Raw genomic sequence first — 10,996 nt, 5'->3', positions numbered from 1 at the left:
ATTGGCAGGTCGAAATGGACGAGACAGATAAAGAAAAGACTGCGTTTACTTCATGTGCGGGTTTGTGGCAGTTTAATGTTATGCCGTTCGGACTTTGTAATGCGCCGAGTACATTTGAAAGATTAATGGAACGCATATTAAGCGGATTATCTTGGAATACTGCGTTAGTTTATTTGGACGATGTTATTGTTCACGCTGGAGATTTCAATGAAGAACTGATTCGTTTGCGCCAAGTATTTAGTAGACTAAAGGACGCTAATTTAAAATTAAACCCCAAGAAATGTTACTTGTTCCAAAAACAGGTCAAGTATCTGGGGCATGTGTTGTCTGGTGAGGGCGTGCAGACTGACCCTGAGAAGACAGAAGCCGTAAAAAGCTGGAAGATTCCCACTAACGCCCATGAAACAAGAAGTTTTCTCGGACTTTGTAGTTACTACCGTCGGTTTGTGAAGAATTTCTCTGATGTTGCCAAACCCCTTTTTGTTATCACTGAGAAGAACAAGAAATTTGAGTGGACAAAAGAATGTCAAAGGTCGTTCGAGAATTTGAAAGTGTTGATGACTTCTGCTCCGATTTTGGCTCATCCACAAGAAGAAGGAAAATTCTTCTTAGACACTGATGCAAGCTCGTTTGGTATTGGTGCTGTTCTGTCGCAAGAACAAGATGGTTGCGAGAAAGTTATTGGTTATTACAGCAAAACTCTTCATAAAGCACAGAAAAACTGGTGCATCACAAGAAAAGAACTTTATGCCGTTGTTAAGTCCATCGAGAACTTTCACAATTTGCTTTATGGAAGAAAGTTTGTGATTCGCACAGACCATTCTGCGTTACAATGGTTGATGAAGTTTAAGAATCCAGAAGGTCAAACAGCAAGATGGTTAGAGGTTTTGCAAACTTACGACTTTGAAATTCGTCATCGTCCTGGAAGAAGTCACGGAAATGCTGACGCTTTATCACGAAGACCATGTGATGGAAATTGTAAAAATTGTTGTCGACAAGAAGAAAGAGAAGTCTCTGTCAATGTCACAAAGCTGGAAGAGATCGAAATAAATGGTTCTTCAATTTCTGCAGAAGATTTGAAGAAGAAACAGCGAGAGGATTCGTCGTTGAAAAGAATCATTGAATGGTTAGAAATGGAAAGAAGACCAGAATTTCAAGAAGTTTCTGGGTCAGACCCAATTTTGAAAGCGTATTTGGCACAATGGAAAAGTCTGAAACTGTTGGATGGTTTGCTCTACAGGCTGTGGGAAAGTGCAGATGGTAGAAAAAACGAAAGAAAAACTGGTTTTACCAGCAGCGTTAATAATCGAAGTCTTAAAACATCTTCACGATAGCTCTTCAGGTGGTCACTTTGGCATCAAGAAGACGTTGGAAAAAGTTAGGGAACGGTTTTATTGGATTAGTTGCCGAGAAGATGTTGAAAACTATTGCAAAACCTGCGATGCTTGAAATGGTAGAAAAGGTCCCAATACAAGACAGCGTTTGAAGATGCAACAGTTTAACGTCGGGTCTCCGTTTGAGAGAATAGCTATCGATATTCTCGGACCACTGCCGATGACAATTCGTGGAAACAAGTATCTAGCTGTTATAATGGATTACTTTACAAAGTGGCCAGAAGTTCTTCCTCTACCGAATCAAGAAGCTGAGACTGTGGCTGGAGCACTGATTGAAAACGTAATTTCAAGATTTGGGGTTCTAATGGAAATTCATTCAGATCAAGGGCGAAATTTTGAATCAGGGTTATTTTCTTCAGTAATGAAAATCCTGGGCATAAATAAAACAAGAACGACTGCACTTCACCCACAGTCAGATGGAATGGTTGAGAGGTTCAACAGAACAATTTTGGATTATCTTTCAAAATTCGTCGATAAGAACCAAGGTGACTGGGACAAGAAAATCAGTCTTTGCATGATGGCGTATAGAACTGCCGTAAATGAGACTACGCGATTCACACTAGCAAAATTGATGTTTGGAAGAGAGCTTCGGTTACCTATAGATTTAGTTGTTGGTCAATTACCTGAAGAATCGGAACAAACTTTGCCAGAATGGGTTAACAAAATGCAGAAAGACTTATGGAATTTTCATGAAGATGCCAGAAATAACATCAGTACGGCGAGCAACAGATTGAAGGCGAGATACGATCTTCGAGCTACGGGGTCCAGGTATAAAGAAGGCGACAAAGTTTGGTTTTTCAATCCTAAAAGAAAAAAAGGAAGATGTCCAAAGCTCCAGAAAGACTGGGAAGGGCAGTATGAGATTTTGAAATGTTTGAATGATGTAGTATTCAGAATCCGCATGGGCCGCAATGGTAAACCGAAGGTAGTTCACAGTGATCGTTTGTTTCCATATAGAGGTAGAGAAGAAGTATTCTCCGAGGACGTTGAAAATTAAGAGGGGGAGAGTGTGACGATAGTAGGCTAGTATGGGAAGAGTAGGCTAGTTTGAAATAATAATAACTTTTGTTTTTGGATAGTTGTAAAAATAATAAAGAGAAAACGTTACAATACAATTCATTCCCAAACACCAAATTTCGTCAAAAAATGCTGACGCGCGTTTCGATAGCAATGCTACCATCATCAGAGCGATGAGTTTAATTTGGAAATAAATTGCATTTTTGATAATGTCAATGAGAGAAAGAAACAGTAGTGCTATTTTGTTAAAAAAAAAACAGAAGAAAACAAATTTTCAATAAGTGTTTAATAGTATAGTATAGTATAGGCGAAGCCAAGCGCTATAATTCCACGAGAGCGTAATTGGCCTTACCCCCGAGTTGCGTACTATACTTTTTCTACGACTTGCTTTCCCACAGCGGTGAAATTTTTTTCGATTATTTTTGATAAATTACAACAAAAGTTGAATTTTACATGATTTTTATTAAGACATTGATAATTCAAACATTATTATAAGGAACAACTCAACAAGAACAAAGAACCATTTTCACAAATTATGAACAATTTCACAATGTTTTTCAACTCCTGTTATAGTAAACTATGAATTACTTGAATCCATCCGATTGTCTCATCAAGTATCCCCGTAATTTCTCGTAATTTGCAATAGTAACGACGTGTTTGAAGGTTAACGCAGTCTCAACATTGAATAAAAAGCCCATAGGGACGAAGCAGGTTTGAAATCTTGTTTTAACTTGCCAAAATACGCTAGTAAAACACTCTTGGAGAAGGACTGCACTCCGCCGCCCGCACGTCATGTCATGAACTTGCTATACACCGACTCAAACCGCTCTTTTGACATTTTCGACATAAGATTATCAGTTGCACTAACTGCTTGTGCCGCAATTTTGAGGGTGTAGCTTGCAGTTCACACTCAGAGTCACTGATCATGATGAAACACACCAATACAAATTGCAAATGTCAATTTTGACAAATTTTTATGACATCCACAGCAACTGCTATTCCTCTGCACTATTATGTAATTATATATATTACCCACTGGTCATTACATTGCAGTGTGTGTAACCATGGATTTACTTTGAAGGACAACCGTTTGTAATTTGTAGATTACTATAACAGGAGTAGAAAAAATAACTTATCTCTCTATCTCAGTTTCGGAGATTGAAGACTTTGATATTTTGAAACTGGAAATTAACTTTCCGAAAATTTAATCGCCGCTAATATGGTTATTTGTTGACGTACGTGAAACGTTCACCCAGCTTTGAATTTTGCGTAAAATTCTGCGTTCAATGAGCGTCAATAAGTTGAGTTTGCTTTACAAAGAAACGAAATATTGACCGATTTATGTTTTCATAGGTTCTTTTCAGAGTCACTTTCAATCAACCAATCATTTTTGATCAATGCACTAATTTCTTCAAAAAACTTTAATTATTGTTTTTTCGGGAACGGTGACGTTTAGGAACGCGAAATTTGGTCATTATGTAAAACTGCGTTGTTTAATATTGGGGTTAAAATCTTTGCAATTTATTCGGGTTCACCCTGTATTCTATATTCTAATAATTAAGGTTATTAATACAGGATGAAAATAAAAAAAAATCAAGTGTAATAATGAGCCTTTTACATGCGATTAAAGAACACTATTTTATCTGCGACTTTAACCAATATTTAACAAAAAATTTTATCTCTTCAAAATGTAGGTTAGACAAAGCCTTCGATCCCGTGGCCATGCAGTAATGACAAGTATGGATGTGTAGTAATGAAATGTGTAAAAGTATGGATGTGTAGAAAGAATCTAGTAATTACTTGTTGGTTATAAATACACTGGTTTGATATTAAACAAAAACCTTCTTTACAAAGTTTGGTGCAAATTGTTCTCTGATTGGTTGCAAATGAAGCAAATAGAGAAAACCGAAAAAAACTTCGAACAATACTTTTCACGGTTGCTTTCATCACTTAAGTCGCTATGACCGTAACGTTACCTAACACCCTGTATACAGACCGACGACTGTTCCTCCAACGTCTGACCGGCAGAAAAAGTGCCACAAAAGACCAAGCAATTTGCAGAGACTACAAAAAACAATCGAGGAAAATATTCTGGGGTCCATATGTAATCCTAATTAACAGTTTACATTACAGTTTTGGAATGATATTAGAGACATTACTTACGTTATGAAGAACGTGAAATATGACAGCAATGCCCATGGGCCAACTCCCAAGAACAAAAAAAATTTATATCACGTTGCACTGTTTTCAGTTTTGTAGAGTAAACGCTGCAACATTCATTACAATCGCAAAATTTAGAGGAGAAATCTTTACATACTTTATGAGCTCGTTGGCTCTTTGAATGCAAAATATTAACCTCTTGCGGACTTCATTCTGATACTCTTGGCTATAAAACGCGTTCTTTTCTTCGATGGGCCTAACCGGTTTCGCAAAATTTCTTAAATACTCTTTAGACAACAGCATCTGATACTTTAGATGCTGTGTATAATAAACAAATTCGAGGCATACAGCGATTATTAAGTAACCAAGAATAGGAAAAGTCATTTTGTAAATAACGGCACAAATGGGAAAATGTGTCGTACCCAAAAATGTAATAAAAAATAAATTTTCATCATGACTGAAATTTACCGCTAGAAAACAAGCTGCAATTAAGACTATTAGAATCGCAGTTACGGCGTATCCCTTAACGGCCATAATTTCTTTTTGAAGTCTGGACTGAACTTTTTTACCAGCAGTGTCGATTGTCCAAATGCTAAGTTCACTCCTAATATTGTCAATGACTGACGTTTTTCTCAGTTTCATTAAAAGTGCGTAAATCGGCTACAAATAAGTTATAAAAAAGTTGGTTCTCCTTACAATTGTAGCTACTTGAGAAGTGCCAAAAAAAAACATGCTGTATTGAAGAATTTCGTTACGATTTAGTTCATAAATCATATAGTAGGCCGTGATGAAAGTTGCAGCACTTTGCACTAGTAATGTAATCCATAATAAAACTCTGACAATTCTGAACTTGAAGAGATCCGAAGCTAAAAGCTTAACAATCTTCAAATAATCGTCTAAAACTCAAATTGAAGAAAAATGCATCAGGTTTCATTTATTTTGCCTTTCATTAAAGTCTTGACCTTGTAGTCCATGGTCTACGAAGTTAGGAACTTGACACGTTTGCTTTATTAGACTAGTTTTTTAATAGTGCGCTTTGTATCCACCCAGGTTGAAGTTTTTTAATCAATCGGTTAATAAATTATTTGTTAATTGAATTTTCATTACCAGCACATGTTGTCATCAAATGTAACTTAATGATATGTCCGATAATGATTTCCACATGAATCAGGCTTTCAATAGTACAGGGTGATTCTTAGTACAGTCGACTCTCTCTAAGTCGACACTCCTCTAAGTCGAATTTTCCTCTAACTCGAATTATTAGGATGGCAAAAGCACTTGCATGGCATTTTACATGCAAAAATCATCCTATAACTCGAACATAACTCGAATGTCGTAAGTCGAACTCTCTTTAACTCGAACATAATTTTGTGTTAATTACTTCCTCTAAGTCGAACATAACAAATATCATTAAATCTTTATTCAGCAGACAAAACAATATTTATTTGCTTTGACTTTTTAATACTCAAAAAATGAAGCAAATGGCTACTAAATCTAGACAAAAAATTTGGTGCTCAAAATTGCAAAATTCTATTATTTTTAGATAATTGCACCAGTCATCCTCCCGACATTCAACCTTCATTGAAATTCATCACTATTCAGTTTTTTCCGCCAAGTACAACTTCTAAACTGCAGCCAATGGATGTGGGCATAATAACAAGTCTAAAGTTTACTATACAAAAAGCATTTTATTAAAAACTATCGAGTCAATGGAAGTGCATTCGGTATCTTACAAAAGCTTGGTGACAGAAGAAACCATAAGCAATTGCTTTAAAAAAGCTGGTTTCGGACGTAACTCCATCTAGGATGAAGAAGATCTTGTGCTTCTAGCCGATCTAAGAAGTTTTAGAGATACCGATGCTGAAGAGTTAGAACCCTTGTGGGAATGACTTCAAGCTCTTGGGGTCAACATCGGTAACGAAACCATTCAAGATTTCATCGAAGTTCAGTTCAGCGAGGAAGCAATCATTGAACATGTGACTAATACAACTAACGATTCGGAAGATTCAAGTGACAACGAAAGTACAGTTGAAATTTCAAAACCACCGTATAAAGACATTCAAAACTGATTAAATATATTAAGAATAGCTTTGGAAATGAACCAAAATACTGAACCATATTTTTCCAAATTACACGATATTGAAAAATATTTTGAGCAAGGATACCACCAAAAACAGTGTAAAAAAACTAGAATTTCAGATTTTTTTAAAAACGCATAAATAAACAATTAATTAACATACGTTTAGATAATAATAATTTAAAAAAACATATAAATCTCCTCTTTTATTCTCACTCCCTTAAACTCGAACTTTCTGTAAGTCGAACTTTTTTCAGTGGCAAATGACAATTCGACTTAGAGGGAGTTGACTGTAATATTATTTGACATTTTTTGGACAGCAGACGATTTTGCTCAAGTTAGAATAAACTGTGTGCTTTTCACCCGTGAACGTTATTTTGTTATTTGCCACCAGGCATAACAATGAAATAAGCTCACAAAAAGTGTTCATGCGTCTTCTATTAATCACAATCCGCAAATCTAGCACTTACACCTGACTTGACAGTTGACAGATCCGCGACAGTGAAGTTGTAGCCCAAAGGCGTATCATGTGGTGACATTTTGCGGTAAAATAAATGTCAAACGTTTTTGTTGCCAACGTTTATCGATTAAAATTGTTAGGTGCCGCTACCAACTTAGCTTTTTAAAGAGTGGACTGACTGTCATGAGCTCTAGTATACATAGATGACCAAAAATTGGAATTCGATTTTTTTGTTGGTACGTATTTGTTAAACTATTTGAAATTTAGCGAACAAATATACGGGAATAAGACAAACCGAATGACAAAATTCATGTGTTCGTAGTAGTCAACTTGCTTATTTAAAATGGAACACCTATACAGGCTGTGTCGTAAGTCGCGGATAAACCTGACGAATTCATAAAGGCCGGTCTCAAAAAAAGCATAAAAACGTGGTTTTTGTTCTTATATCAGTTTTACTTCTTAAGATAGAAGCAGTTGTAACAAGTTATAGGAAATTCAGTAAACTTTGAAGAAGGCTGTAACCATAATAATGAAGTTTTAAAGCATTTGCAACGAATGCAACCAATTTTAATAATCAAAACGTCATTAAGTATTGCGTATTGAAAGTGTTAAATTTCAAAAAAAAAGGTTGTGTGAACAACATGCCAACACCGTATAATCATATCTTTGTTAAAAGCATATGAAACTACGGAAATTGCAAAATTTGATTTACAATAGTCAATGGAATTGACTTTGACTTTTGTTAGGTTTTTATTTTCTTGTTGGCATACATTCACATGGTAGAATTTTCTGCAAACGAGTCTTGTGCAATGTACCTAGTGCTTGGCAAGTGCGATGGAAATCATGAATCATTTATTAATTCGGAATTCAAAACTGCAAGTTTCTAAGTAACAAGATTCATTAAAATCTACCTTTATAGGTACACAGGTAGTAACAGTGTTGCCAAATTAGCACAGTAATACTACTCAATATCTCAAGAAAGATGATATTTACAAAAATAATTTTTTCAACAATACTTTATATTTAACTTTCCAGCCATGGTAGTGGAGAGTTTATCCACGACTTACGACACACCCTGTATATTTATTATTGCATTTTCAGATTCTACATCCAAATGAAGGGTGACTGTATGAATAATGTGCTATACTTAAATTGAACCATTTCAGAGATATCTTGATTTTTATAAAAAAAAATTGCACAACGGAAGTGAAATTTTCTTGCCAAGATAACCCTATAGAGGAAAAGGAGGTAAGACGGGGTACCCAGCGAAATTCACAGTTCAAACTGACCAATCACGCTCGTTCGTTCATTGTTCGATGCGCCGCCATAATACTTGTCAGTCGCCCAGCGGTAAATGGTTCGCAAGTGCACACATGTCGAAAAAATTAAAAAAAAGTGTCTTACTGCAAATTGTTTATCATATTTTCTTCAAGTTAGACACATGACTGTGGTTTGTTAAATAACGCTAGCTAGGTGAAGTGTTACTGTGATTGACGCTTAAACAAACGGGGTAACGCATACCCCGGGTACCCCATCTTGTCCCCCAATGAGAAAAATGTGGTTCTTGTGTGATGAAGAGGGGGGGGACACCATGTATGTATTGTTCGGAAGTATATTCTGTTTCCATTAAAGGGCGGATATCATGCTCAATATGTGATAGATGGTCTCATAATAGCTGCGCAGGAATAGATGATGATGATGACGAAGCCATCCACGTCTGCGAGTTCTGCCAGTGCAAATAATTATCTTTCTCTGTGATCATTCTCATCACCCCATCTTACTCAGGGGGGGGTACCCCATCTTACCAGCACCATGGGGCAAGACGGGGCAAAACACCTTTTTTTTTATTTTGATTTTTGTCTCTTAAATGTGTAACTAGAAGTTCCTAATGACACCAAATATTAGAATAGTAATAATTAGTTGTTACTTAAAAAATAAATATGATTATTTCACTATGTAATTTTTTATATTATTGACCATTTAAGCTTAAGTACCCCATCTTGCCACCCTTTCCCCTAATCTATTTCAAAATCGCCACACTAAAATTTAATTTTTTTTTTAAATCGAGATATTTCAGAAATGATACAATTTAGGTATAGCACATTATACAGAAAGTGATCTTCAATTTGCATAAAGAATTCAAAAATGCAATAAAATTTAGGGTACTCCATTTAAAATAAGCAGCGGTAACTGAAAAACCATTAAAAATATTTATTTGAAATTTTTGTATGTTATTTTTAAACGTGTAGATTATCCAAATATGCAAAAAAAACGATCTTTTTCAAAATTAAAGTAACTTTGGTGCTTTAAAAAAGTGTGGAAAAATTACCCAACATTGAAAATCAATGAAATATCGTTAATCCGCATTAGTTGTATTAAAAGTCTTTTAGTTTTAGTTAGTTGTATTTAGAAAAAAGTGCAACCAGTCCAAATAGGCGGACTTTCCCCTAATACAAAAACAGATTTCTAATATTCGAATGTAGCTGTTAATTTTTTGTTTTAAGTTTGCATTAAAGTCGCTTATTTCATTACTCAGTCCTGAGATACACGTGCAATAACACCTAAAAAAAATACAAGAAAATGTTAAAAGTGTTAACGAGTAGAACTAAATGTATAACAGCGCTATGTTCCAACATGACTCCTTGACCATTTTGTCTGTTTGTGCAAATACTTTTACTAACACGTTTTACAAAAAAAACTTTTCCATTCTGACCAACATCATTTTGCAATGTTGCCATCGTGCAATTGCAATCGTGAAATACACGTTGCACAGAACAGTTATGACTACAAACAGGAATCCGCTTCAACGGATTGTAAATTAAATTAACATCGGAAAAATTGTAGTTATCAAAAAACTTGTCTGGTAATTCCTCGATGTTGTTACCTTGTAATTGTAAACGAATAACACCATCAACTGTAAACTCATTAAACACATTTTTATCAACTAAAGAAATGTTGTTACACAACAACTCAAGAAGCGGAGATCGAAATTGCACATGGCCAAAGAAACCTTTGGATAAAGTAGAAATATAGTTATTTTGCAAAGACAAGACGCTGAGGTGTACAATGTTGATGAAAGCCGCCGAATTAAAAGTGACCAGCCGGTTGAAACCAAGGCTTATCCAAACTAGATTCGTTAAATTGACAAATGCAGCATCGTCGATCCTCGAAATGAAATTCTTTTCGAGGTATAAATGTTCTAATTTTAGATTTGTAAATGTCCCCTTTTTAATCACTGTCAATTTATTAGAACTCATGTCAAGTCTTTTGGAAACTTTTCGTAATTTTTCAGACAAGCAATTTTCTTCTAACATGGAAATTCCACAGTTTGACAGTAACAAAACTTCAAAATCGCGAGTAATATTTAAAACGTTGCAAAAATGTTTGGGAATATTCCGATTCAGAACTTTCAATGATGTGTAACTACGATTAGTAGGTGGAAAAGAAATAATTGGTGAACTATGCAATTCTGTCTTAATCTTATACGATGGTTCCGAGTATGTAATTTTGTAGTATAAAACTGTTGACTTGGTGTTTAAAACACACAAAATATTACAAATGTATGACAACGAAAAAATGAGGTTCAGTTTGAGCGACATTCTGCTCTAGAATGGCAATATTGGGGAAAAATAAAAAGTCTGTTGCAGTTAGAAAATGATTAAAAGTTCTACCACATTATAGCTTAAAGACGATAAAAGTTAAGTCATCGGTTGTGTAATTTCGATACGACCCATCAATTAGTGGGTCAATCGTGTCGTAAAAATTGGTTTTACATTACCACCATAAATTGTACAAGGTGTTTATAAATGTTTGTATCATCAAGGGTGGCTTTGGAATTCCTGTCGTGCACTACTTTGCCGCTTTGTCTACATAGTAATTATAACTATT

Source organism: Gnatocerus cornutus, unplaced genomic scaffold, assembly GCF_029298725.1.
Source record: "Gnatocerus cornutus isolate USDA-ARS CGAHR unplaced genomic scaffold, icGnaCorn1.1 ctg00000063.1, whole genome shotgun sequence".
In the NCBI taxonomy this organism is placed as follows: domain Eukaryota; kingdom Metazoa; phylum Arthropoda; class Insecta; order Coleoptera; family Tenebrionidae; genus Gnatocerus; species Gnatocerus cornutus.
The sequence above is the reverse complement of the archived record's forward strand: the minus strand, read 5'-3'. Positions refer to the sequence as shown.